This window comes from Vombatus ursinus, unplaced genomic scaffold, assembly GCF_900497805.2.
Source record: "Vombatus ursinus unplaced genomic scaffold, bare-nosed wombat genome assembly UNPS02000749.1, whole genome shotgun sequence".
NCBI lineage: Eukaryota > Metazoa > Chordata > Mammalia > Diprotodontia > Vombatidae > Vombatus > Vombatus ursinus.
The window spans coordinates 2,837,446-2,865,416 of record NW_020940527.1 but is presented as its reverse complement, the minus strand read 5'-3'; the positions used below and the strand labels follow the sequence as shown (position 1 = coordinate 2,865,416).

The 27,971-nt window shown below is 44.1% G+C and overlaps 1 protein-coding gene and 1 long non-coding RNA gene across 6 annotated transcripts in view; one reads left to right on the top strand and one right to left on the bottom strand.

Moving 5' to 3' along the window:
- CHST3 (carbohydrate sulfotransferase 3) overlaps nt 1-27,971 on the bottom strand; it is a 56,330-nt gene that overhangs the window by 14,603 nt on the left and 13,756 nt on the right. The window contains exon 1 of one of the 5 annotated variants that reach the window (XM_027859673.1): nt 8,279-8,515. The exons of the other annotated variants lie outside the window; for them this stretch is intronic. The gene's annotated coding sequence lies outside the window, so the exon portion shown is untranslated. Of the gene's footprint in view, nt 1-8,278; nt 8,516-27,971 lie in introns of those variants that run through there. 5 annotated transcript variants of the gene reach the window in all.
- On the top strand, nt 66-26,965 carry LOC114041317. The gene is made up of 4 exons (XR_003568913.1): nt 66-170; nt 8,610-8,882; nt 12,980-13,287; nt 26,383-26,965. It is a non-coding gene; the product is annotated as an uncharacterized LOC114041317 (long non-coding RNA).

The following is a 27,971-nucleotide window of genomic DNA, read 5'->3' as shown; positions in this document are numbered from 1 at the left end:
TAATTGAGGGAAATTAAGGAGGAGTAATAGTGATACGAAAAAGAAAAGCTCACTAACGAAACATTTAAAAATAAACAGAAGAGAGCAGAAGTTCAGAAGGAGCCAAAGACAAGCAGAGCAGTTGAAGCTACCTGGTGAAATCTGAATTACGCCAAAAAACCTGCCAAACAGTAAGTACATAGCAGGAAAAACCCAACAAATTGTATATGACAGAAGTTTATAGTTTTGTATATAATCTCCTTCTTTGTTTTTCTTCGCATATGGGAATGTTCAGGTTTGTTTATAACTGACTAAGTTCATAATAAAAAAGAAAAAGTAAATATACAGATATGTATCTGTATATTTACTTTCATATTATATGTGTGTATATATACATACACACACAACACACACACGCATACATATATATATATAAATGTAGAGAGACAGAGATAGGGAGAGGGAGAGAGGAAGGGAGGGAAAGAGAGAGGGGAGAAGTGAGAGAGAGGAGGAGGGAGGGAGGGGGAGAGAGAAAGAAGAGAGAGAGAGAAAGAGAGAGAGAGAGAGAGAGAGAGAGAGAGAGAGAGAGAGAAAGAGAGAGAGAGATTTGTTTTGGACATGGTGAGCCCGAGAGCCCTTGAATGGAGCATCCGGGTGGAAATATCCAGCAGGCGGTTGGTAATTCTGAACCAGAGGTCAGGAGAGCTGGATATATGGATCTGGGAGTCATCTACATTGAGATAATCACAGACCGCATAGGAGCTGATGGATCCCTGAGAGAGATGATAGAGAAAGAAGAAGGCCTAACACAGAGCACTGGGGATGCCCACAGTTTGGGGGCCTGGTATGAATGAAAGGAAGAGTGGATAGACAAGGAAGAGGAGAAAAAATGAGATAGTTGTGTTGCAGGTGCCAAGGGAGAGCAGAATGTCCAGGGAGTGGGATCCATGAATGCCATTTACTACTGTGTTGTTTTTTAAACCTATATTATACTTCCTTTACTACAGGGTGGCCATATGTGTTTTCAATATTGTCTTATTTTTTCTTAACAATTTGACCACGTGTGGTATGGTGGAAAGTGTTCTGGTTCTGAAATCAGAGTACCTGGGAATCAAATCTTGTCTCTGACACTTATTACCTGTGTGACCCTGGAAAAATCATTTAACCTCCATGGGCCTCAATTTCCTCATCTGTAAAAAACAAAGACACTTACTAGCTGTGTGACTCTGCAAGTCACTTAACCCTGTTTGCCATAGTTTCCTCATCTGTAAAATGAGTTGGAGAAGGAAATGTCAAACCATTCCAGTACCTTTGCCAAGCAAACCCCAAATGGGGTCACAATGTGTCGGACATGACTGAAATGACCAAGCAAAAACTACAAATTAAGTTGTTGGATTAGATGATTTCCAAAGTCCCTTCCAATTCTAGATTTATGATCCCATGACGAGCAACTTCTAAGTGTAGGGTCAAGAACAAGATGAATCTAAGTCTCTCCTCATTTCTGACTCATATAACAAGGACGATCCTTCTTGTCCCTATGGCTGCTTTGATTGGAGGAAGAGTTCTTGGAGATGTTGTTTTGCCTTAGAAGGGAGGCAAAAGCCAGAGTAGATCTCCCTAGAGAAAAAGTGCATTCCTCTTCTTGTGACACCCTGGGAAATGGGAACAAGTTGTACTGGGTTTTATGACATCATGTGTGACCTGTTGACAATTTCCCAGCAAGAGTTATGACTCAATCCATCTGTGTGGATGTATGGTCGTTACCAGTACAGCAAATGGTGATTAGTTAGTGATACAGTCTCTTTTTCTGTTGTATCCAGCCCACTGTAGTGTGACGGTTCAAGAGCCAGTTTCTGGGTAATTAATCACTTTATTAATAATTCTAGCATGTTATTAATAAAAGAGGTCAGATTCTAGCATGTTATTAATAAAAGAGGTCAGAGACACTCTCAGATACCAAAGACCTCTCATGGAGCCCACTCAACGCTTACATGTCCTTGGAAGGAGGTGTTCCTGAGGGTGGCAATTGACTCTGATTGGTCAATAATTAATGAGAAAATGAATATTATAATGAGATGTGGGCTCATTCTAATGAGAGTCTTGGGGGTATGTGACATGGATCAAGACCAAGTCTTGGTCAAAGAGACTTATTAATTTCAATATCACCGATCTGGCAAAAGGGAGAATCTACATTTTCCCAGACCTGTCTGAGTAAACAATGAGCAGAAATTCCCCCCTTTGTCTAAACTTAAAATTTATTTTACTGTCTTTGATTAGATCATAGACTGGGGAAATTTGCCCAAGATTTCCCACATTAGTTGATTTCTGGATGAGGAAGTAGAAAAGAGGAAAAAAACTTGGTCCTAATTCAATAATTAGTTATTAATATAAGAAAGAAATAATCATTTTTCTCAGTGGGATTTCTTTATATCCACCCTGCTGTAGAGACCTGATTTGAGCTGAGGCAGGATGCATAGCAGAACAGATGACTAGATTAGGAATAAGGAAGACCTAGAGGCTAATCCTAGTTCTGTCTCTAACTAACTATATGACCTTAGGCAAACTATGTAGTCTTTCTGGGTACTATCTATAAAATTAGAGATTTGGACTAGATTCATTCATCCAACCATCCATCCATCCATCCATCCAACCATCTATCCATCCATCCATCCATTCAATAATGGAGCTTATTGAGGTCCAACAACATGCAAAGACCTATTCCACTGATATGAAGAATAAGACATGGTCTCTGCCCTCTAGGAGTTTACAGTATGACCGTAGAAATGAGGCCATATATACACATAATTATAATCCAGGTAGGATGTGAAAGTGTAGGGGGGGCTCAGAGGAGAAGCAGAGCATTTTGTGGGGAGGGAACAATCAGGGAAGGCTCCACTGGAGAATGGATACTGATAAACTAAAATGTCCAGAAGAAAGCAGTCAGAATGACGAAGGACCTCAATATCATACCATAGGGAGGTCAAGCCAAGAAGTCAACAAGTATTATAAAGCACCTACTATGTGCCAGGCTGAAGGAACTCAGAGTGTTTCACCTAGAGAAAAGAAAAATTGGGAGGTGGGAGACATGATTGTTTTCTACAAGTATTTGAAGAATTGTCCTGTGGAAAAGGGATTAGACTTTTTCAGTCTGGCCCCACTGGGTGGAACTGGGTAGAAGGTGGGTGGAAGGTATAAGAGATTTAGAAAATCAGGAAGAACTTCCAAACAATTAGAGCCCTCCCAAAGCGGAACAGACTACCCCAGGAGCATGTTGATGCCCCTTTACTGGGGGTTTTAAATCACAAGATGAATGACCATTTGTCATAGATGTTGCTCAGGCATGAGTTGGTCTGGGGAGCACCGAGGTCCCTTCCAATACTGGAGAAGGTGGCCATAAAAAAGATGCTAAGATACTGCTTAGGTAGTAATGACAGGACTTTTTGTAACTTATTGGATGTTGTGGGGGGCAGACAAGAGACAGGGAGGCATCAAAGATGACAGGTTTTGAGGTAAAGATGCCTGGGTAATAGAGGCAATGGAGATGTCACTGGCAAAAATAGAGGAACGGGACGATGATGAATTTGGTTTTGGGCATGTTGAGTGGGAGGTGACAGTGACACAGTCCCTTTATTCCTTCAGGATTCAGCTCAAGCACTGACTTCTATATGAAGTTTTTCCTGATTTCCCCTTATCCCCTGCCCCCCAACTGATGGTGGCCCCCCAAAATACCTTGTATCCAATTACTTTGTATATTCATTTATGTATGTCCATATTGTCTCCCCAGTTAGAATGTAAGCCCCTGATGAGTAGGGATTGTTTCGTTCTTTGTACTTCTATTCCCAACTCTTACCTAATGTCTGGCATGTACTAGGTACTTAATAAATGCTTGTTGACTGAATGATTGAGCCAGGTGGAGATGTACAGGCAACAGCTGGAAATGGAGCTCTAGAGAGAGGTAGGGGCTAGAGCCACAAACTGAGATCTTTTCTGAATAAATCTGAATAGGGTGATCATTGAAGGCCTGGGAAGGGCCCAGATCCCTGAATAAAGTATAGAGGCGAGAGAGAATAGCACCTTCCCTGTGAAAGGGGGAAGGGGCGTCAATAAGAGAGAAAAGGGGGAGAACCGTGAGAATGTGTTCCTTCTAAATCAAATGTTCTTAACCTGAAGGTCCGTGGACAGAATTCAGGAGGTCCACCAGCTTGTCTGGGAAGAAAAAATTACACCTTTATTTTCATTAACCTTTGGGATCTTATGCATTTTATGTGTTTTGTTTATTCTGAGGTGAGGCCCATAGACTTCACTAGGGGTCCATGAGCCCCAAAGGTTACGGACCCCTGTCCCAGCTGATCCCCAAGGTTTTGCCAGTTATAACATTCTATAACGAAGTTTGGCAAGTTGGTCTGGTAGAGGGGAGTGCCTTCTGTCTGTCTGAGCTTCCTGCCCCCTTCTCCAGGGACTGTTTCTATTTTCGACCTGGTTTCAGAATCCCCAGGACCCTTCTCCTCCCCTGGAGCAAAAATAAACTCCTTCTCAGCATGGCTTTAAAAGGAAAAACAAAAGAGCTGGCCAACACAACCTACAACCCAAACTGTTTTGACCCTCTGCTCTGCTGGAGGGCAGACAAGGCTGAGACTGAGCTGTGTCTGCTTTCCAGACCTTAAAGGGAAGGAGATTAGGGGAGATTAAAGGGTCAGGAGGGAAACTGAAGTCCCCAGAAGCCTAGAGGGGACATAGGGGGTAACAAATGCCATGGGCTGTAGGAGATTCAAGGACCATGGGTCACGTGGGTGAAACAGGAGCAGTATCAGGATAAGGGACCCAAAGCAGAACTAAAGGGGAGGAGATGCTTAAATATTTATGGTTTCCTCTCACATGGCACGGGGATAATCATTCCTAAGTAAATGACATGTTCACATAAGTACTTTGAAAACAATGTGCAACACACGTAGAATTATTATTATTGTTGCTGCTGTCCATAAGCTCATAGATCAAGAACTGAAAGGGACCTTAGAGATGATTGAGTCCAACCTCTTCATTTTACAGATGAGGAAACCGAGGCCCAGCTAGGAAAAATGTCTTGATGAAAGTTACACAGATAGCATCATAAATCTAGAAGGAGAAGGGACTTGAGAGACCATTAGATCCAACCCTTTCATTTTATGGATTTGTATACTGAGACCCAAAGAGAAGTGACTTGCTCAGTGTCTGAGGCGGAATTTGAACGCAGGACCTTTGGCTCCGTAGTGCTCTTTCTCTCTCTCTTTGTTCCTTCCTTCCTTCTTTCTTTACTTCCTTTCTTCCCTTCCTCTCTCCCTCTCTTCTTTCCTTCCTTCCTTCCTCCCTCCCTCCCTTCTTTCTTTCTTTCCTTTCCACTATATTCAAGGCACTGGGCTAGTCTTTAAGGACACAAGACAAAAATTAAATAGTATCTGCCCTTAAGGAGATAAACTAGTAGTATTACCAGATACTTCCCTTTGGCAAGACCGGCAAAATATCACTGGCTGGTGTTTTTTCTTCCTATCTTTGCCTCTCCTTGTACCAGATCCCTTGTAGTACAAACTCCACTGGACTATTGTCTCTATGACCCTCCCTTCTGTCCACAGCCCTTAGGGACTCAGACAACGGCATAGAAGATTTTCAGGTGGCACAAAGCTAGGAAGGATAGCTAATACCTCATGGGGTCACAGGAAGTTGTGACAAAATCAAGATTCCAAAAAACCTCAACAGGCTCTATGGGTTCCTTTTGTGAACAGGGATTGTAATATCATAGATTTAATGCTGGAAGGGACTTCAAAGGCCATCTGGCCCAACTACCCCATTTTACAGATGAGGGAACTGGGGCCCAGAAAGGGGAAATGACTTGCCTGAGATCACATGGTCAGTGGTAGAATGAGGACCCTACCAACCAAGGTTAAACATCATTAATAATATATTATGAATGAGCCCTACAGAATACAACCCAGTGCAATATAAGCTCCTTGAGGGCAGACTGTTTTAATTTTGCATTTGTATCCGTATCCCCAGTGCCTGATACATATTAGGCACTTAATAAATGTTTGTGGAATTGACTGTTAAATAGTAAGTATTTTAAATCATCTTTTGATCCTTAGATAAGTAATGAAAAGGCAGGAAGGGAATGTACCTACCTGACAGTCCTGCAGTGAGGAAATGTTTTGTTAGCCTTAAAGTGCTATAGAAATATAAGTTCTCATCATCATTATCATTATTCAGCCTAATTTCTAGACTTGCTTGCTGCATATCCAGAGAAAATTGTAGGCTTGTAGGATGGAGATGGAAAAGAATAAAATAAAAAGATTCTATTTCTTATCATGTATGATTATTTGAGTATTTTGTCAATGATTATCAAGTTTATAACAAAAAAAAACCCCTTTAAAATAAAATAAATTAAATTGGATTCTATAATTGGACACTGTCCCAGAAGGATTCCTGGCTCTTCAATCTGACACGTGGCCACTTGGCACCCGACTCTTTCACCAGGATTTAGTCCCCTGAATGATAAAAACAGGTGGTATAGGGGCCAAAGATACCCCTCTATCTAGGTGATCCGGCTGGTGCCAGGCTTGCTCGTGTGTCTGACACATCACCAGGGGCCAGCTCTCTCATAGCAGGGCTGGGGATAGGCTCCTCCCTCCCTTTTTGCACTGCAAAGAAAAAAGACTGGCTTTTTAACACTTGGTGTATGAATGTGTCCCAGGGCCCTGATAAAGCAAGAGAAACCCTGCCAGGCATTGCATCAGTCGAGAAAACTCCTGAACTCAGTCCAAAAGCCAGGAAATACATTTTAGATTTGTGTTATCTGCTGTTGCTGGCTCTGCGTGTCCTTTCTGATGGCCAGGGAAGAAAGATCAGAAAATGGAGGAGGGAAAGGGCCAAAGGGATGATGGAGACACGTGAGGCTCAGCAGATTCAGGGTCACCCCCGTTCCACAAACACTTACGAAATGCCTTCTACGGCCCCTGTGTGAAGCCGTGGGGGAGAAATGACCTGCAGATGTGACGCTGCCCCTGACAATCTAGTTTTCAACACAATAGATGTCAAAATAACTATTATGTGCTCTAGGACCATAGGTTTTGAGTTAGAAGAGTGAATGATGATAATGACGATGAAAACTCACATTTCTATAGAATTTAAGGCTCTGACCAAACACTTTCTTCACCATAAACCTGGAAAGTTGGTAGCATTCCCTACCTCTCCTTTCATTATCCATCTAAGGATCAAAAGATTACTTACATACATTATCTCAATTGATACTGACAATGATATTGTGACTCTTGTGGGGTATGAACCATTATTGTCCCCATTTTACAGAGGAAGAAACTGAGGCATACCGAGGTTAAATGAGTTGTCCAGAGACACACGACTAGTAAGTGTCTGGGGCAGCACTTGAGTCCACGTCTTCCCGAAGCATTTTATCTGCCATACCATGGATCTTACTTCCCAAGTTACCAGAAAGAGGGAAGTTAAATGTGCCTCTTTAACACCACTATCTGAAATGGAGTAAACAGGGACAGTGCAGCCAATGATTTGCAAACTGAGTTAAAGGCAGGGAACTCTGGATAGAAGTCCAGTAGATAGAGCATTGGGCCTGGAGTCAGGAAGACCCAGGTTCAAACCCTGCCTCAAATACCAGCTGCGTGATCTTGGGCAAGTCATTTAACTTTTGTTTCTTCACCTGTAAAATAGAGATGATAACAGCCTCTGCCTCACAAGGATTACAGGAGATAACATAAGTGAAAAGTACTTGGTTGAGTATAAAATTTTCACTCTATTAATGCTAGGAAACAAGAAATGCTCTGGGTGTTTGATCCAGCCTGAATTCTCTCTGACTAGGGAGGGACATCTAGAGATGATTTGAGGGGAAGCCAGAATGGCTATACTGGCTCTGTTCTCAGAATCACAGAACTAGAAGAGGAATCATTTAATCCTGCTGCCTCATTTTGTAGCTGAGGAACCCCAGCCCCAGAGAGAAGGGATTTACCTGTGGGCACCACACAAATTAGTGGCCCTACTCTGGAATAATACAGGTCTCCTACCACCAGGGCTAATGTTCTGTACTTTACACCTTGCTGCCTTAAAATCTCATGGAAGGAGGTCCCCCTTGAGGGAAATGGGCCCCAAGCATCCTCAACCAACCCAAGCCTCAGTTTCCTCATCTAGACAGAAGGGAATGAAACCCCTGACCTGCCCATCCCTCTTAAGAAAGAATATAATCATCACAGAGAAGCAGTTTGAAAGATCTGTAAAAGTCCTAGGTCTTTTTAAGAATTGCGAGTACCTTTCGTTAGAGGATGATGCCGGTTGGGGCTGCCCTGTGGGCCCCACGATTAGCAGGGTGCAAAGATGAGGCCTGAAGGCTGGCCCTGGTGGGAAAGGCAAGAGGGCGGCTCTTGATCCTTGGAAACAGAGGCTGAGGGCTGCTTGGCTTTCAGGTGAGCAGAGAAAGATGAAAGATGGCACAGCTTAGAGAAGCAAGCTGCTCTGAGCTCCCCAGCCAGAGCTCCTGAGCCTTGGGCCTCTTCTGTGAAAGAGGTTTTTTCAACTGAGACTTTGGTTGGTTTGGGGTCAGGGGAGGGAGGGGCTTCAGGGTGTCTTCTTTCTCTTTGCAGATGACATCTTAGTGGCTTCATGTGCGCCCACTCAGCTGTCGGGGTTTCACATCCTCTGTCAACCTCAGACCTGCAGCCCCGACAGAATAGCCTGCCTCCTGCCAGGGGCCTCAAAAGTCAGGTCCCATCCTGTGGCTCGAGAATTAGCAAGAGGCCAGGGCCGGAAGGACACCGCTGAGTTCAACCGACCCCTCCGTTTGGTAGCTGAGGAGAGGCAAGTCACAGACCGTTTAAGTGACTTGTCCTGAGTCACACAGCTAGTTAGTGTCAGAGGTAAGATGGGAACCCAGGTTTTTGTGTTTTTTTTATTCTAGGGCCATTTCTCTATCCATTGCACTGCACTGCCTCTAGCCCAACTACAGATGAGGAAACTGGGGTAGGGAAGAGTGGGGGTGTGACTTGCTCATGGTCACATGGCTAGTGACTTGTCTGTAGCTAGAACTCAACGTTTTTTCTCTCTCTCTCTCTTTCCTTTCTTCTCCCTCTCCTCTCTTCTCTTCTCTCTCTCTTCTCTCCTCTTTTCTCTCTCTTCCCTCTCTTCTCTCCTCTCCTTTCTTTTCTCTCTCTCTCTCTCCTTCTCTCTTCCTCTCTCTCTCTCTTCTGTCTCTGTCTCTATCTTCGTCTGTCTCTCTCTCTTTGGAGGCAATTGGGGTTAAGTGACTTGCCCAGGGTCACACAGCTATTAAGTGTCTGAGGCCAGATCTGAACTCATGTCCTCCTGAATCCAGGGCTGGTGCTCTACCCCTGAACTCAGGTCTCTTGACTCTTAGACCAATGCTTTCTCCACTCTGATTTGTTAGTTCATCGGGTAAACTGGGATTTCTGAAAACAACACACTTTAACTATGCCACTGTGGACATGCCATTCCCATAGCCTCCTCTTTGAAGCCTTCCCTTACCAGTCTAATGCAATCTAACAAATATTTATTAAATACCTACTGTGCACAAAGCCTTATGCAAGGCATCGGGAGGACAGAGACCAAATGAAAGGCTGTTCCTGTCCTTGAGTAGTTTACATTCTTCTCTGCAGCACACAGTGACCGAGTGGACCTGGAATTAAGTCCCACTTTTCATGCTTATTACTTACGTGATTTTAAATTACGTTTGTAAAGCGCCTACTATGTGCCAGGTACTAAGAAAGGTAAAAGATAGTCCCTGTCCTCAAGGAGGAGCAGCTAGGTGGCACCATAGTGCACAGAGTGCTGCGCTTGGAGTCCAGACTGTGACCTTGGGCAAGTCACTTAAGCCTGTTTGCCTCAGTTTCCTCATCTGTAAAATGAGCTGGAGAAGGAAATGGCAAACCACTCCAGCATCTTTGCCAACAGAACCCCAAATGGGGTCAGGAAGGGTCGGACACAACTGAACAACATTAATGTCCCCAGGGAGTTCACTTAACCTCCCAAGCCTCCATTTCCTCAACTCCCAAGTGAGGAGTTGGATTTGGTAACCTCCGAGGTCCCTTCTAATAATAATAGCTAACATTCAGACAGCACTTAAATATATTTTCACTCAGGGCTCTTACACGTGCTATTATTATCCCCATTTTACAGATAAATAAATAGAGGCTGAGAGAGATCAGGTGATTTGCCTAGGATTGCCTAGCTAATAAGTATCTAAGGCAGGATTTGAACTCCTGTCCCTGACTCCAGTTCAGGCATTCAGTTCCCTACACTACCACATTGTGACTTATCTCTTGCTCCATCTGGGTTTCTTAACCACAGAAGGAAGGGGTCAGATAAATCAGTAAAGAGTGAAAAAAGCTAAATAACAATAATATTACCTAGCATTTATATCATCCCTTCAGGTTTGCAAAATGCCTTACAAATTTTATCCTTGAAATAACTGTGGGAGGTGAGTATTATTGTTATCCCCATTTTACAGTGGAGGAAACTCAGGCACAAAGAAATTAAGTGACTTGCCCTTGTTCACACAGCCAAGTCTTCCTGACTCTAGGTCCAGAGCTCTATCCACAGTGCCACCAGTCGCCAAAAGCTTAGTAAATCCTCTATCCACCTGTCGGTCTAGTGTCCTAGCCGATGAATCACCTAGCTTGCTGCGAAATCATAAATGTACACCAGGCAGAATCCTGCCTTGCCCACAACACTTTAGGTCACGGGGTGACTGTGAGCTGGTGGCCCAGGAGCATCCCTTGTCCAGTGTTCACCTAACCTTCACCGTCCCATTACGAGTCCCATTATGGTCCCATTAGGACCATGCTTGCCTTCTTCTCAGACTCGGGGTTTTGGAGATTTCACAAATGACCCGAAGACCACCAGGAAGGTAATGCCTAGGAAAAACTGGGTCCTCTTACCCTCGACTGCTTTGATACAACCATGCTTTTTCCATCCCAGCTGGCAGCGCACAAGGGTAGTTTTGGGGGGAGTTCACAGAGCCCATGTGGCATTTGTTGGCCAGATAGAGTCAAATCAATTCTGTGAGCTTGGTACAGCTCCAGCAGTGCCAGCAAAAGCCAACCCATCAGACACCTGTGAAAACTCAAAAGAATAAACTCTCTCTCTGACTCTCGGCAGAAGAATGAGTACATGAGGTACCCAGAATGCCAGGCCAAGGTCCCCAACCTTCAGGGGCTAAGGACAAGTTGAAATTTATGGACTTGACAGCCCCAAGACCCATATTTCCAGGTAGCCTCTGGCAGCCTGGTTACTCCATTCTAACTACTCCCCTCTCCCAAGAGGCAACCCAGAGAGGGGGATTCTTCCCCCAAGGGGTCATACCCAGCATTCTAACAATCCCCTCCAATAAATCCTGCATCTTGTCACCTGAGTCATGGTCTCAGAACTCTCCTGGGATCACAGAAGCAGAGAAGGAGAAAGCGAGCTTGGAGACCGTTTAGCCCCATTGGGGAAACTGAGGCTTAGAAAGCCAAGATGGCTTGCCCAAAGTCACACAGGACAGAAACCAAGCCCCTTGGCTCGCAGACCAGAGTTCTTTCCATTGTAGTTCAAATGCAGAATTGTGGTACAGTGGGATGTGACTCAGACTCTGAGGACTCGGGTTCGAGTCTTGACTCTAGCTCTTACCAGCTGTGTGACCTTGGACAGTCATTTAACTTTTCTGGGTTCTTGAAAAATGGGAACGTTGTTCAGTTGTGTCTGACTCTTCATGACCCCATGGACTCTACTGCCCATGGGGTTTTCTTGGCAAAGATACTGGAGTGGTTTGCCATTTCCTTCTCCAGCAGGTTAAGGGAAACAGAGGGTAAGGGACTTGCCCAGGGTCACACAGGTAGTAAGTGTCTGAGATCTGATTTGAACTCAGGTCTTCCCGACTCCAGGCCCAGTGCTCTACCCACTAGCTGCCTCCTAAAATGACAATAACAAAACTTAATTATTTTTGTACTAAGACTAATGTTCAGGGGCAGCTAGGTGGCGCAGCAGATAGAGTACTGGCCCTTAAGTCAGGAGGACCTGAGTTCAAATCCGGCCTCAGACCAAACACTTGACACTTACTAGCTGTGGACCTTGGGCAAGTCACTTAACCCCAATTGCCTTAAAAAAAAAAAAAAACAACAGAATAATGTTCAAATTCCTTAGAATGTAACTCGAGGCCTTTTGTATCTTGGACCCAACCTACTTAGCACAGGGCTTAGCACATATTAGGAACTTAATAAGTGTTAATTGACTGACTAATGGACTATTTTTCCATCTCCATTTCTACTCCCCTACATGAATCTTGTATTTCAGTCAAACTGTATTACAAAAGTGTCTTGCATATTCCTTCATATTAATGGTCTTATTACATCAATCTCCCCTGCCTTTCATCTTTGGCCTCACTTCACCCACTCAAATCTTGTCCAGTTTTCAGGACTTGGGTCTTCTGTGGAACCCTTGCTGACTGCCACCAAATTCCCGGATCACTGCTTTGCTGTGGCCTTCATCGGCACTCGCCATTTATGGGGTTTGCTTATCATCTTTTCACATGCCTATATCTTATCTTTGTTACTAGATACCAACAGACTCCTAATCTTCTAGTCTCTTGTATCATCTTTACTGTATCTTTGCATCCCCTCTATGCTCAGCATGGTCACAGAATCACAGAAGTTGTGAGTTGGAAGGGACCCCAGCATGCACCTGGTCCAGCCCACACATGAAAGAAGCCCCCCCATTAACAGGACAACAAGCCTCTGGTAGAATACTACAAGGAGGGGGAGCCTGACCCATTCCCCTTTGGACAGATCTCACTGTAGGACGTCATGCCTGGTATCAAACTTAAATTTTCCTTTTTTGCAACTTCTGCCCATCGCTCCTGATTCTCCGCTGTAGGGACCACGTCTAGCTGCCCTTCCACGTGACAACCATTCGATGACTTAGACACACTACTAATACCCTTCCTGGGTTTTGTCTTTTCCAGGATCAACATGCCCAGTTCCTTCATATTGTGGTGAAGGAGACAATCCTAGTCACAAATTTATTATTTATTTATTAGCAAACCAGGCGTAATAAACCCTGTTTGCTCGTATAGTTTGGATTGTCTCCCTAGGTTATTATTAATTAATCACCGCAGTTTTTGAAGAGCTGAGCTAGGTCAAGCCAGGACTCTGACCCCCAGGAAAAGAGCCTTTCAGAAAAAATCTCCGGTTAATCTTTTACTGTGGGACTTTCTCACTGAAGACAGAAGGTTGGACTCCTGCTTTGGATCCTGATTTCTTTCAAGCTCAGGTAAGATCGAGGGTGTAGTTTTAGATAAAGTCTGCCCCAGGGAGTGGGGTGATTTAACTATGCCGTTATCTCTACTCAAGGCCCTTTCCTCTCTTGGCTACCCTTCTTGGGTCATTCTTTGTCAATTTCTTCTGTAAACCCTGGAACTTGGAACAGAATACAGTACTCCCAATGAGAGTGTCCAGCCAAGGACAGAGGACAGTTGCAAAAAAACAACAAAATAGAGCTTCCAGTGGGTCCTCTTCCATTTTACCAGCTGCAATATCTAGACAACGTAAGCCTGCTTTGAATACGCTTTTTCAAAGTAAATGCTTTAGGTCTCATGAAACACTCAACAAAAAGTATAAAGAAGACTGATGGTAACACAGATTGCCCATAACCATTAGACCCCTTGAAACAAGAGACGGTGTGCCATAAATGAAATATTGCTGGATGTGGAGAGGAGACCTGGGTTTAAGGCTCAGTTTTGATGCTGAGACTAGATGAGTGACTGAAGACCAGTCACATTTCTTCCCCAGGTCTGTTTCCTCATCCACAGAATGGGAGCAATAATGCTTAGACATCTTATTTCATGGAGTTGTCATGAGGAAAGGAGGATCCCCCGCCCCAGTCAGAGAGAATCTTAGAAGCCATCCAGGCCAATTCCTCCCTGACTGATAATCAACACGTGTTTATCAGGGACCTTCTATATGCCAGGTACTGTGCTGGGTGATAGGGGTTTCAAATACAAAATGATAATCTCCTTGATGTCATAACACCTGAATGGTTGTCCAGCCTATGTTTCAAGACCTTTAGGAGACTTGGTTGTTGCTAAGTTGTTTCAGTCATGTCTGACTTTTCGTGACCATATTTGGGGTTTTCTTGGCAAAGATACTGGAGTGGTTTGCTATTTCATTCTCCATGATAAATAGAAGGATAAATAGATGGATAGAGAGATAGATTGATAGATAAAGCACTTATTAAACCCCCACTGTATACCAAACACTGTGCTAAGTGCTGGAGATGCAAATATAAGCAAAATATTCTCTGCCTTTAAGGAGGTTACATTCTAATGGGGAAGAACACATATAGGGGTGCCAGAGTAGAGGTGGAAGAGTAGAGGGGAAAATGCTACAGGCAAGAGAAATGAGATGAGTCCATTGAGAGGTGAATTATGTCTGGGATCCTTCTTCAAGTAGCTGAAGACAATTAATCATGCCTCTACTTTTCACTCCCCACATTCCCTGTTTTATCAGTGTCCTTCCTAGAATATGGGGCCCAAAATGGAACCATAAGATTTAGTGCTAGAAAGGAATAGAAACACCATTGAATTGAAGACAAATGTATTACAGAAAGCTGATGATCACAGAACGGTTTTTAAGAGTTCTTATAACTTACTGTGGTGTGAGCTTCACAATTCTCTGCAGACACAGATGGAAAGGGACTGTTCTACGGGCTGTGATTCTGACACTGAACCTGGGAGCAGTCTCTAAGAAGTCTGTCGCCCTGTCCTTGGACACTGGAATCCCTCCCTGTCCTCACTCCTGCCTCACCTTTGTCCCATTCTGTTGACGCTAGGCACTCTACCCACTGAAGGAGCTCCACACTTGTTCTTGCGTCTTACTTAGCACCTTGTTAGTGTAAGTTGTCAGCAAACGTTTCAAATAGAATGTGTGTCTGGCAGGTTGTTGGGAAGCTCTGGGATTAATGGCTTTTTGGCATTCCACCCGAGCTGGGCAGCTTTCCTGAGCCCTGTTCAGCGTCTCCAAGATGACTATCCAGCGTCAGAGTTTTTGAGATGAGAGAAGAGATAAAAACCAAATTGGGTAGCAATTGGGATGCTCTAGCTGGGAGGGGACTTGACCACAGAAGTGAGAAGTCTTAACATATTAGAGCTAGAGAGGATGATACAGCCTATTGTACAGAGGAGAAAATGGAGTGCTAACAATTGGAAAGTGAGAAGAAATGTTGGCAGGTGATATTATGACAACATGTTTGTTAGGGGTTCCCTTCACTGTAGAACTCATTAGGAACTTAACTGTGTCTTACAGAAATTTCTATGATTTAGAATCATATGTTATTAAAAAATGAGGTCAGACAATGATTAAGTTTCTTCTGTCTAATACGAGTCATACTGTATCAAATTTGTGCATTGTATGATACCAAGTGTCAATCATACTAATAATGACATGACCAAACCATCAAGGTCACCCCTGCCTATACCCACACTCATCTTCCTATGGGAACCGAAGGCTCTTCTTGTGTGGCAAGATAGCTTATACTCACATACCAGCAAATGGCACTGGAGGACCCTGTGCCCTAGGGAGAGTCACAACAATCCTTTTCCCTTATCCCAAGAGAGCTACTGATGCCCATATATCACCACTCAGGCAGAAAAGGACCTCCTTGCCACTACCTGAGAGTTGTGAGCATAGGATCAATCTCCTTTCCAAAGCTGAGTATATTTCTTATGCCTCCTTTTTTGTTGACATACTAGGCCTATGCATAGTTTCTTACATCCACCTGACCAATCTTGCCTGTGCCCTCACCAAATCTATCAATCATACTTCCTCTATAATATCTGCCCTGAGTACAGAATTTGGAGAAAGAAGAGGAATGGTATTAGAAAATAGGGCTGCCCCTATTGATTATCTTCTGCTCAGGTATAACCTCAGTGGCCAAGACTTTCAGGGTATGTATTACTTTAATATTTCATATAAAAGTCATCTTCCTGAACCCTCCAGGCAATCTACAGCAATTGGCTTTAGGTATCCACTAATCCTCCATCGTCGATGCTTGGTGGGCCTGGTTGTGGTTATGACTGGCTGGCACTGAATGGCATAAACAGATTCTAAAGGCGTTTGTGATATTTGTGGGCATATTCAATGCCTGGGAAATCTCCCTGGGTTGTGTAGCACAGTTATTTCCCTGTGCAATTCTAGGCCTCCTAACTAGACAGCCACTGACGCTTATTCAGTTTGATTCCTCTGATCATGAGACACTGGGAGAAGTCTGTCACCAATATTGTCACTATCCCTCCTTAAAGGGATTATATCAAGTTTTTGACAAGTTGGATAATGAGGATCCCTTTGTGATTCAGGCAAGTTTTTTGAACTCCCTTTGATACCATAACCCAGCTTTTTTGCTTCTGTAATTATGCTTCTGCTTATATGAGAATGTTGGACTTTAATAAGCCCGAGAGAGGAAAATTTGGGAAATGTTTTATTATATTGTTCAGGAAACTTATTATTACACTGTTTAAATCTAATTTTATGTGACTAGAGATTGAACCCAGAATGTTGCCCTGGCCTCACTAACTCTCCAATAATTCTGGGGATGGTTACAAAGAATTCAGGGTTCCCTCAAGTCATAAATCCACCCAAAATATTTATACTTTAGGTCCTCTCACCCAGGTTTTGTTTTGGATCCACCCAAACTTGAGTTTTGACTCAAATTTTATTGAATGTCTATACTTACCAACATCCATCTTAATCAACCTTGCTTTCAAGTTGCCCTCTCTGCAAAATTGCTTAACTGCATATTTGGGGGTCCGCCTTAAGGTGCTCTTGTTTAAATCCTATGTAATGTAAACCTCCCACTCTTTCTGGCTTGCTGTCCCCTGCCAAGTGAACAAATAAGTTTCTTTCTAAAACTTTTTCAGGTTTTGGGGTTTTCTCACAAACATGAGTCAACACACAGACAAAATTCCCCTTGACGTTGCCCCACCCAACATCATTTCACGATAAAATTGTGAATAGATTACTACCAGGCCCTCACCATCCTGTTTTAGTCCTTTGACTAATAGCCCAGCCCCACTGGCTTCCATCTTGCCTGAGTCACTTGGCACACCAGCGCTCAATCCCCCCATCCACCAGCCAGTTAACCCCCTTCCCCAAGTGGCTGCTTGCAATCTAGGACTACCACTTATCCCCATCCTGGCCATTTCCCATTTCCATCCCTTGTGATGTTGTTTTCAGCTGTGTGACTTTGGATGGGTTCCTCCACCTCTCTTTAGCTGATCACCGTTTTTCAACATCCTCTGAGAAGACAGGTTTAGACAGCTCTCATCCTCCACTTGTCAGACAAATCTGGGCTGATATAACTGAAGCAAACAGGCTGAGCATTGCTGCTGCTGGAGTGGATGTTTAACTACTTTCAGGGCTCAGAATCAAAGCCTGGCAAGGACAGATTGTGAGTCATGCATCAAGGAAGAGCACCAATGGGGCAATCCTGGCAGGGGGAGGTTGAGAATAAGTGCTTGGGAAACTTCTGTGACCTGGTTTGAAGCATCATTTTGCTTACAAAGTGACTCACTTAAAACAGGCCCCCATATTGAATTAAACCAAGGACAGTTTTCAAAAATATAAACACTAGACTTGTGATTTTATCAGGCCTGGTGAGACCCATTGAACTAAGTCTGGTTCTAGTGAGTTCCATCAACGTAGATCTGCTCTGTGACTTAGAGAGTGGCCTGTGGGTACTCAGAGGTTAAGTGACTTGCCCCGGGTAACACAGTCAGTATCTGTCATAGGGAGAACTTAAATCTGGGTCTTACTGACTCTGAAAGCAGCCCTCAATGCATTACACCGCCCTACCTCTCCAAGACAGAGAATTGTGGAAATAATATTCAGTAGGAATGTTCTCTGAGTTGGTTTTAGGTGTTCTCAGCAAGAAAAAAAAAGAAGTTCTACTGCTTGTCTGAGTCTTTGTGGGTCTCAGTTTCTAAGCTCAAATTCTTCCATGGGGCACAGGTGAAAATGCTTCCAACAGGTTTTGATAAACTGAATCTTAAGCTCATACACAGATGTAGAGCAGATGTAGAGCTGGGACACAGCTTCAAGGCTGTTTAGTCTGTGCTCCTCATTTTCTAGAGGAGGAAAGTGGGGCCGGCAGAGGCTTGCCTCAGGTTATTCAGGCTGCATCAGAGATGAGATTTGAAACCAGTTTTTCCTGACTCCCGGGTCTAGCACTTGATTAGATAAAAGAGGAGCCATACGAGGAACCACTGGCCTCGTTATCTATATGAGAAAGACCAAAATTCTTAGCTTGGCATTGAAGGTCACCACAATCTAGTGTCCACCTGAATTTCCACCACTCCCTTACAAAACCATCCTTTACAGCCAAACTGTCCCAGTTATCCTATTGCCTGGTGAGAAAAGGTGGAATTCCTTAGCCTCATATTCAAGGACCTGTAGAGTTCAGTACCTACCCCCACCTTTTCAGTCTTTCTCATTTTGCTTCTGTGCTTGTCTCCTACACTCCAGACACCCCCTGAATGTATCTTGTATGTCCAAGTCTTTGATCATGATGTTCCCTGTGCCTAACCTGTCCCCTCTCCCTGCTTTGCCTGTTGAATTCCTTCTTGCTTTTCAATTGTATCTGACTCTCCATAACCCTATTTGGGGTTTTCTTAGATCCTGGAGCGGTTTGTCATTTCCTTTTCTAGCTCATTGACAGATGAGGAAACTGAGGCAAACAGGGTTAAGTGACTTGCCCACACAGCTAGTAAATGGCTGAGGCTGGATGTGAACTCAGGGAGATGAGTCTTTCTGACTCCAGGCCTGGTGCTCTATCCACTGCAGCGCCACCTAGCTGTCCCATTGAATTCCTACCCAGCCTTTAAAGTGTAGCTCCCTGTGTTCCAAGAAATCTCCTTTGTTGCCCTGGTCTTCTTCTCCTTAGGTCTTATATACTTGTTTGTTAATGTGAGCTTCGCCTGTATTCCAATTATTTGTCTCATTCCCCGACTAGATCATAAGCTCTATGAGGGCAGGAACAGTGTCTGTATCTTTCCTAAGGCCTAGTAGGGTGCTGTACACACAGTAGGTGCTTAATAAATGCTAGTTGAATTACTATAATTGCCTCCCCCCTCCCCAACACAGCATTTCAGAACTGGAAGAGACCTCAGAAGGCATCTAGTTCAACCCACACTTGTACCAATCCCTTCTAGTACAGACATGACAAGGAGTCATCCAGTCTTTGCTTGAATGAATAGAATATAAGCTCCCTGAGGGCAGGGCCTGTTTCCATCTTGTCTTTGTGTCCCTGATAGAGAGCTAGCCTTGGAACATCGAAGACCTGGCTTGAAGTCCCACTTCTGACACACCCTAGCTGTGTGACCCTGGGCAAGTCCCTTAACCCTCTCAGTGGTCTCAGGGGTGTCAAATTTGGGGGCCCACAGGCCCCATGTAATATAATCACCCAAGCCATATTAAAATACAATTAGGAAATGTTTAACAAAAGAAATAAAACTAATTTTTAAAATTAAATAAATAAATATACATCACAGAAAATATTAATTTATGGTTTTCTAAGCTGATATGCAGCATGCAGGGATAATTTCTTTTTGAGTTTGATACCTCTGGTCCAGGCCACTGTCTAATGCAGGGGTGGGGAACCTGTGGCCTCAAGGCCACATGTGGCCTTCCAGGTCCTTGGGTTCGGCCTTTTGACTGAGTCCAAGTTTGGATTCAGGCAAAGGGCTGCGCTTGAGGAACGGGTGGGGAACCTGTGGCCTCAAGGCTGCAGGTTCCCCACCCTTAGTTAACGCTATACACCCAGGAGTTCCCTGTACCAGTGAAATCAGGTCAATTCCCTATTTTCTATAGCACTAGCACAGTACTTAATGAATGCTTTTGACTTGGCTTGAAGACTTCTTAGATTTGGGGAACTCATTACCTCCTGAGGCAGTCAATCCAATTCTGAATAGCTCTAAATATATGTCCTTTTCAATATTCCCAGTGCCTGGCACATAGCAGGCACTTAATACTTACTGATTGACTCACCAATACCTGTGCTTGCAATGCCCCTCTTTACACTGCAAGTTCCCTCCTCTCCACTCAGCTAAATCCCACCCAAGTTTACTTCCTCCTGAAGATTTCCCTCTCTGACATTTGAACCCCTTCCTTCCAATCTCTTATCCTTCTGAACTTCTGACACTTCCTGAATGTAATCTTCATTGGATGCCTACCACATACTGACTTGTACTTTTACTTATCTTTTTGTGGGTATCCATTTGATCTCCCCAGCTAGGCTTTAAGCACCCTGAGGGCTGGGCAGAATGCTAATGGGGAATTCCTCCGCCTGGGGCAGAAACACCACCAGCAGTTGAGCAGGGGATAGTGGAGAGGAGTCCTAGGGGAGAGGCAAGGCCCCAAAGGGAGAGCTCCCACAAGAATTATTACTGGGGGAGTCACTGCCCTAGGCTCACCTGAGATAGGGCCACGATGGGGAAGGAAGGTAGTTTCCTATTTTAACTAATTATTTTTGCTAATTGCTGAGCTCATTTGTTTCTATCTGCTAAGGGTGCTTTCAATCAAACATTTATTAAGTACTACTATGTGCCAGGCACTGTGCTAAGCTCTGGGGATACAAAAAGAGGCATAAAACAGTTCCTGACCACTAGGAGTTTACAATATAATGAAGGACCTTACAATCTAATCAATGCTTTCTAAATGTTGGCGCCCTGAGGCAAAACCCCATTTGCCCTACCCTAGTGGGCTCAGGGTCCAGGTCTTTTCCTTAACGATTTTTGTATGCCTCTGCACATGTAACATAGTGTCTTGTGCATAGTAGGCATTCAATCAATATTTGGCAGTTGATTGAAGAAACTGAGATGAAAAAAACCTAATCAGTCTCTTCTCCTGCTCCCAGACCCCCCTAAGAGGCCATGCTGTTAGGAGTGAGCTAACACTCCTACCCTGGGCTCTCTGGCAGTGATCAACTTCTGCTCCTTGCTGCTGTCAAAAGCATTAAAAAAAAAGCCAGCACTAACGTGAAAATATGTTTAATAGGAATGTATATGTATAGCCTATATCAGATTTGCACACCATCTTGGGAAGGGAGGCAGGGAGGGAGAAGGAGAAAAATTTAAAACTCAAAAGCTGATGGAAGTGATTGTTGATAAATCAAAATAAATTGATTAAAAAAAAAAAGCCAGCACAAGGCAAAGGAGACAGCAGGAACTTTCCAAAAATTTAAGGACGGGGAGCTAGACCCCATCCTCACAGCAATACTGCGGCCTGAGGTGTGTGTGGAGCAAGGGGGGGACGCCATTCCTGTTTTCCTAGAAGTCCATTCAGAGCTCACGGGGACCATAGGGCAGAATTAAGTCATAAATGGGCCATTGTTAATGGGAACAGAGGGTCTCTGTACACTATTTAACACTCCCCTTCTCCGGTAAGCTGCTCCCAGCTGAGGGCCGGCTCCTAAATGAGCAATTTTTTTAATCACGAGCCTGGGAGCTCGTCTGATGAGGAGTAGGTCAGGAAAGGGGGCCCTTGCCCTGGGCTGGGAGTGGGGCAGGGGGCTGTGTGCCTACGTGTGGTGTTGGGAGCGGGGACTGCCTGTCCCCTGATCTCAAGGACCCTGTCGTCAGTGGGTGACTTGGCCAGCCTCGGGAGGGAGGGTGCTAGTAAGTAAGTAAGCTGGAAAGAGGCTAGCCTATCAGGACAAGAAGGCTGAGTCAGGTCTCTGAAACCAGGCCTGGCCAATGAAACTCACCCGGAGTCAGCCATCTCTGCCCAGGGCTGGCTAGGTACACTGTGCCCTGCTTCCCCTCACCCCCCTCCCACCCACCAAAAGGGCAAAATTGGAAATGCAAACTGTATAGCATAAATAGGCACCTTTCCTCTACTGCTTTTCTGTCTTTCTTTCTTTCTTTCTTTCTTTCTTTCTTTTAAAAACTCTTTTTCCCCAGGTGATCCAGGGCTCTGGCTTTCCTCTGATTTTGAATTTGAGAGACAGTAAATACAGACAAATCTTTCTTCATAATAATAAAAGCTGCCATTTCTATTTCTATTTCTATGACACTGTACCAAAATGCTTTACAAATGTTTTCTCAATTCATTTTCTCAGCAACTCTGTGAGGAAGGTAGGGCAGACAGAATTATCCTAATTTGACAGATATAGAAACTGAGGTTCCAGAGGTTAAGCGACTTGCCCAAGGTCACACAACTACTGAAAATAGTCTTTATTCAGTCATGTCTAACTCTTTGTGACCCTATTTGGGGAGTTCTTGGCAAAGACAATGGAGTGGTTTGCCATTTCCTTTTCCAGCTCATTTTACAGATGAGGAAACTGAGGCAAACAGGGTTAAGTGACTTGCCCAGGGACACACAGCTAGTAAATGTTTGAGGCCAGATTTGAACTCAGGAAAATGAGTTTTCCTGACTCTAGACCCAGCACCCTATCTACTGTGCCAGCTAGATGCCCCTGCTGCTGGGGAGATTAAGGCTAGTGAGCCACTTGAGATCAGAAGTTCTGAGCTTGTAGGCTGCAGTCAGGGGTGGGCACCAGGCTACCTATGAAGGGGAGAACCAGCCCAGGTCACAGCTTCTATGCTGATCATAAGGGGGAGAGTCAGCTGCACATCCAGCCTGGGCAATATAGGGAGGCCAGGCTCCCCCCAAAAAAGTAAGTGATAGAGCTGGGATTCAAAACTAAACCTTCTGTCTCTTGGAGAGGCCTCACAGGGGTAATGGTGTATTAGCTATGGAACGCTCCCCAAAGAGATACAGAACATATATATTACCATAAAAGAACGCTGATCAACATGAAAATCATCTGCGATTCTTTTTTAGGCAATTGGGGTTAAGTGACTTGCCCAGGGTTACATAGCTAGTAAGTGTCAAGTGTTTGGTCTGAGGTTGGATTTGAACTCAGGTCTTCCTGACTTCAGGACTGGTGCTCTATCCACTGTGCCACCTAGTTGACCCCCAGCCGTGATTCTTGAGAGCTGATCGAGGGGCACGTCCCTCACCTATTGAGAGAGGAGAGGTTCAGGTGCAGAATGAAGCATATATTTTTTGGACATGACCAATGGAGGAATTTATTTATTTGACAATGCATATTTTATATGTTTTTTTCTTTTCTTTTTCTCTTTTTTCCCCCAATAGTAGGGACAAGGGAGAAAAATAGATTTTTGTTAAAAAAATTTTTTTTAATTTTAAAAAATATTCTATTTTTAGATTTTACCGGTGGAAACTCTCCCTTAAACCATCCTCCCTGCCCAGTCAGTCCTGGATCTGCCATTAGCTACATTACTTTTAGAGTTTTCCCATCTGGGGTTTTTAAGGCGTGTTTAAATTTCTAACATTATCTGATTCTCACCTATGAGAGGGCCTTACTTGTATGTGCCTGCAGACAAACAGGCAATGAATCTAAGCTCAGCCCTTTCCATTCTTTGGAGTCATCATTCTGTCTCTCTTCAGGAAACATGCTCCTTGTAAAACCATCTAGGCCCACCCCTTTGTACTGGACACATAGCTCTGAAAATCACTGAGCAGAGGAGACTCCCTGAGACCATTGTATCTGTGCCCAGAGTCCCACTGTGTCCCTTGTACTACTTGGACTTTTTCCAGGGTGAGGGATAGGCTATGACCAGAGCCGCTGGACACTCTGCCTTAGTGAGCTGGCTTCCTTGGAATTTTCTTCAGGGAGGTCATTTTACACTATTAGACCTTGAGGGCTGAAAGGTCAACTAGCTTTTGGCCTCCTGTGGTATTTAACCAGCCCCTGGAACCTTTGAGTTACCGAAAATTCTTAAGGTGCACTGGAGAGGGTAACTTGGAAAGGTGGTTGGGTCAGGGGGGAACTGCTCTCCAAGTGAGAAAACATGTATAAGAATTGATAAATTATAGAAATCACCTGCTTTTGGTCCCTTGCGCCAGACAGACCAAGGTGCCTTTTTTCAGCCTTTAAAGTTGGCTTATGGAGAAGCAACCTGGGATTTGGAGCCAGGGGACCCGGGTTCTGATGTTAGCTGTGTGACCACAGTCAGCTCACTTATTTCTCTGAATCTTCACTTCCTTATGTATGAAAAAGAGGGTTTGGCTCAGATGATCTATCTCTAAGGTCCTTTCCTACTTTTAAATCTCTGATCCCATGATCCTTTCAAACTGGAGCCCGTCACAGACCTAAGCAAGGAGAGCAGGCTGTAGGCACAGGAAACTGTGCTAGCCCTGCACCTGTTCCTGTCCTAGCTACCCTGCCCTCCTGAGTCCTGAATACTCTTGGAGATGGACTTTCCTACTGGGAAACTGGAGAGGGACAACTGCCTCCAGGGACGTCCCTGGGAAAAGAGATAAAGCATTTTAATGTCATCAGATAGGAAGGCACCAGATGTACTCCTATGGCGGGGTGGGGGGGGGGGGAGGAAGGGAGGAGGGACCTTAGACAAGTTCTTCATCTTTTTCCCCCTCAGTTTCCTCATCTCTAAAATGAGGCAGTGGGCAGTGATGGCCCCTTCCATCTCAAATTCTGTGATCCCACATTTCTAAGAGCTCCAGAGTCCTAAATTTCTGTCAGCTTTCAAAATCATCCATGGGGAATCAGGGAGGCCCTGATAATTCCAAATAATAGATAGTAAAATAGTACAGTTTTATTTGGTTTGCCATAATGCTCAGTCCTGCAGATTCCCAATTGTTGTGCCTAGATAAAATGTTAATGAATTTGCATTTCTTGAGCAAATGATGACAGTTGGAAGTGGAGAAGAGGATAGTTCAGAAGCTTTCTGGGTAGCAGGGAGAAGTAAATTCATGATTAAAAACTTTGCTTTGATGGACAAAGCCTCTATACGGGATTAAGTCCATTTAAAAAAAATTGCTTTGCTAAATTGTCCAAGTTCCTCAGTTTTGAACATAACCTAGACATTAACAGACATGTACCTTAATGTGCACATGTTCAGATCAGTACATGCAACCTGATAAACCTTCAGTAGTTAGTGCTAAATGATAAGGATAGAGCAGTAGGACTGAAATCAGGAAAATTCGTCTTCCTGAATTCAAATCTGGCCTTAGACGTTTTCTAGCTGTGTGATACTGGGCAAGTCACTTAACCCTGTTTGCCTCAGTTTCCTCATCTGTAAAATGAACTGGAAAAGGAAATGGCAAACCATTCCAGTATTTCTGCCAAGAAAACCCCCAAAGGGCTCACCAAGAGTCAGATACAATGCTGAACAACAAGGACAGATTTGTTCATGGGCTGACACTAAGGCATTGAACCTCTGAGAAAACCAGCTCACTGTGAGCTCTGCCTCCTCAGCATTCCTGCTGGAGCTCACCATACATGGCCTGGTATGTCCAATTATCTTGTCATGTCAGTTGAAATTGCCAGCTTTAACTAGACTATAAGCTCTTTGAAGACAAGTCGTTGGATTCCTATTTCTTTGTGCCTAATATAAGGCCTTACATAAAGCAAGGACTCAGTAAGCCATTGGATGGGAGTACAGCTTTCAGCTTGGGAAGGAGACCTGGGGACATCTTGTCCAACTTCCTTGTTTTACAGGGGGGAACTGAGGCCCAAAGATGCTAAATAACCTCCACATAGTCACATAATGGTGGAGACAAGTCTCCAACTCAATTGTCACTATCATTGTTTTCATAGGTTTGCAAAAACTTTGTATGTCACAACAACCCTATGCATACATGACTCACTCAGATCCATGGTATTTCTATTGCTGTTGCAACCAGTGATACCATGTTAATAGTGGTGCCACCTTCAGGAAAGATCTGTGATTCTTTAGCCTGGAGCAATCCTTCCACTATTACCAGTCAACAACCCTTCTAGTCATTGCCCTCATCTTACAGATGAGTAAACTGAGGCTAGGAGAGTTTAGGTGCCTTGCCTGTGATTACAGAACAAGCTAGCGTCTGAGATTGGATTCAAACCAGGCCTCCTAAGTCCAGGTCGACAGCTTGGGCTCTCTTTCTGCTAGAGTATGCTTCTTCTCCAGCCCCTCAAAAGATCACTTAACTTTTGTTTTCCTTAATCCACTGCAGAAGGAAATGGCAAACCACTCCAGTATCTTTGCTAAGAAAACCCCATGGACAGTATTACCACGGGGTCAGGAAGAATTAGACACGACTGAACAGTAACAACAACAATAAAAGGATTTTAAAAAGAGCACCATCTCTGTAGACAGAAGACCCAGGTTCAAATCCTATTTCTAACTCTTACTATCTGTATGATCTTGGATAATTCACTTACCTCTCTGTTCATCTGTAAAACAAGGGGGTTGGCCTCAATGGCTTTTGAAATTCCTTCAAGCTCTGAATCTATGATCCTACAATCTCCTTTGATCCTTACAAGAAAGATGATCTTATCCTCATTTTACAGATGAGAAAACTGAGGCACAGAGGCTGAGACTTGCCCAGGGTCACACACACAGTGCTGCATGTGCATGGATGAGGAGGAATTCACCTTGTCTGCTTTCCTGCCCCCTCCCCATCCTTGGTTATTTAGAAGAGGAGGAGGAGGAGGAGGAGGAGGAGGGAAGCTCATCATGGAAGGCAAGCCAAGCCATCAGGAGAATGCTACATAGGAAAGCTCAGGACCCATACAGGCATGTGACTGCATTACCCCTTGTAAGGGTAATAGTGGCAATCTCCCAATGCTTTCCCAGAAAGTGGAGCACTCCATATGGTGCTGAGTTCTAGATTCACTTGGATGTATATGAAAATCGCTTATCCCCACTGAGCCTCAATGTTCTTACCAATAAAATGGCGACAGTGATACTCACATTAGACTGTGAACTCCTTGAGAGCAGGGATTGTTTTTGGCCTTTCTTTGTGTCCCCAGTGCTTGGCATAATCGCTTATCCCCACTGAGCCTCAGTGTTCTTACCAATAAAATGGCGACAGTGATACTCACATTAGACTGTGAACTCCTTGAGAGCAGGGATTGTTTTTTGCCTTTCTTTGTGTCCCCAGTGCTTGGCATAATGCCTGACACACAGTTGAGACTTAATAATGCTTGATGATTTGGCTTCATTGTATTATTTCAAGTATCAAATGAGACAATGTTTGTCAAGTTCGTTGTTACCAGACCCTACTATAAAATTATGTACCATCATTAATAATATAAAGACAATAGCCTAGTGGGTCAGATTCATGATGGGATTGGAGGCAGAAAGACCTGGGTTCAAATCCAACCTCTGAGTAAGCCTTTGTGAGTTCCATTCTCACACTAAAGGTCTACCCTTGTTAACCTTCATCTTAGTCTTGGATTTATAAACACACAAGTACATGAAGCTGAGAGGGGAATAGCATAATGGCTAGGGTGCTGGGCTTGGAGTCAGAGAGTTATGAGTTCAAATTCCATCTCTGACACCTGTTAGCTGTGTGGTCCTGGGTAGGCCACTTCATTTCTATGTGCTTAGTGTCTCAGGATAAACTCCTGAGGATTTCTCTACCAGCTCATAGCAGCGTTGTTGACTAGCCACAGAGGAAGGATTGCTCCAGGTTAAAGAAATCACAGATCCTTCCTGAAGTTGGTATCACTTTTGCTATGGTAACACCAATAGAAATACCATGAATATGAGCGAGTCATAGCATATGGCTGAAAGAAGGCACTTTAGATCAACATTTCTTATCTATGCATCCCTCAGGGTAGCAAAGATAATGGTCAGGAGACAGTCAGCTCTGATGTAGTCCTTTGAGGCTTGCAAAGTGCTTTAAAGAGGCAGCTAGGCGGTTCAATTGATAGAGTGCTAGGCCTGGAGTCAGGAAGACCTGAGTTCAAATGTGACCTCAGACACTTACTATCTGTGTGACCCTGGAAAGTCACTTAACTTCTGTTTGCCTTAACCCACTGAAGAAAGAAATGGTCAACCACTCTAGGATCTTTGCTAAGAAAACCCCATGGACAGAATGACCAGGGGGGCAGGAAGAATTGGACATGACTGAACAATAACGAAAGTGCTTTAA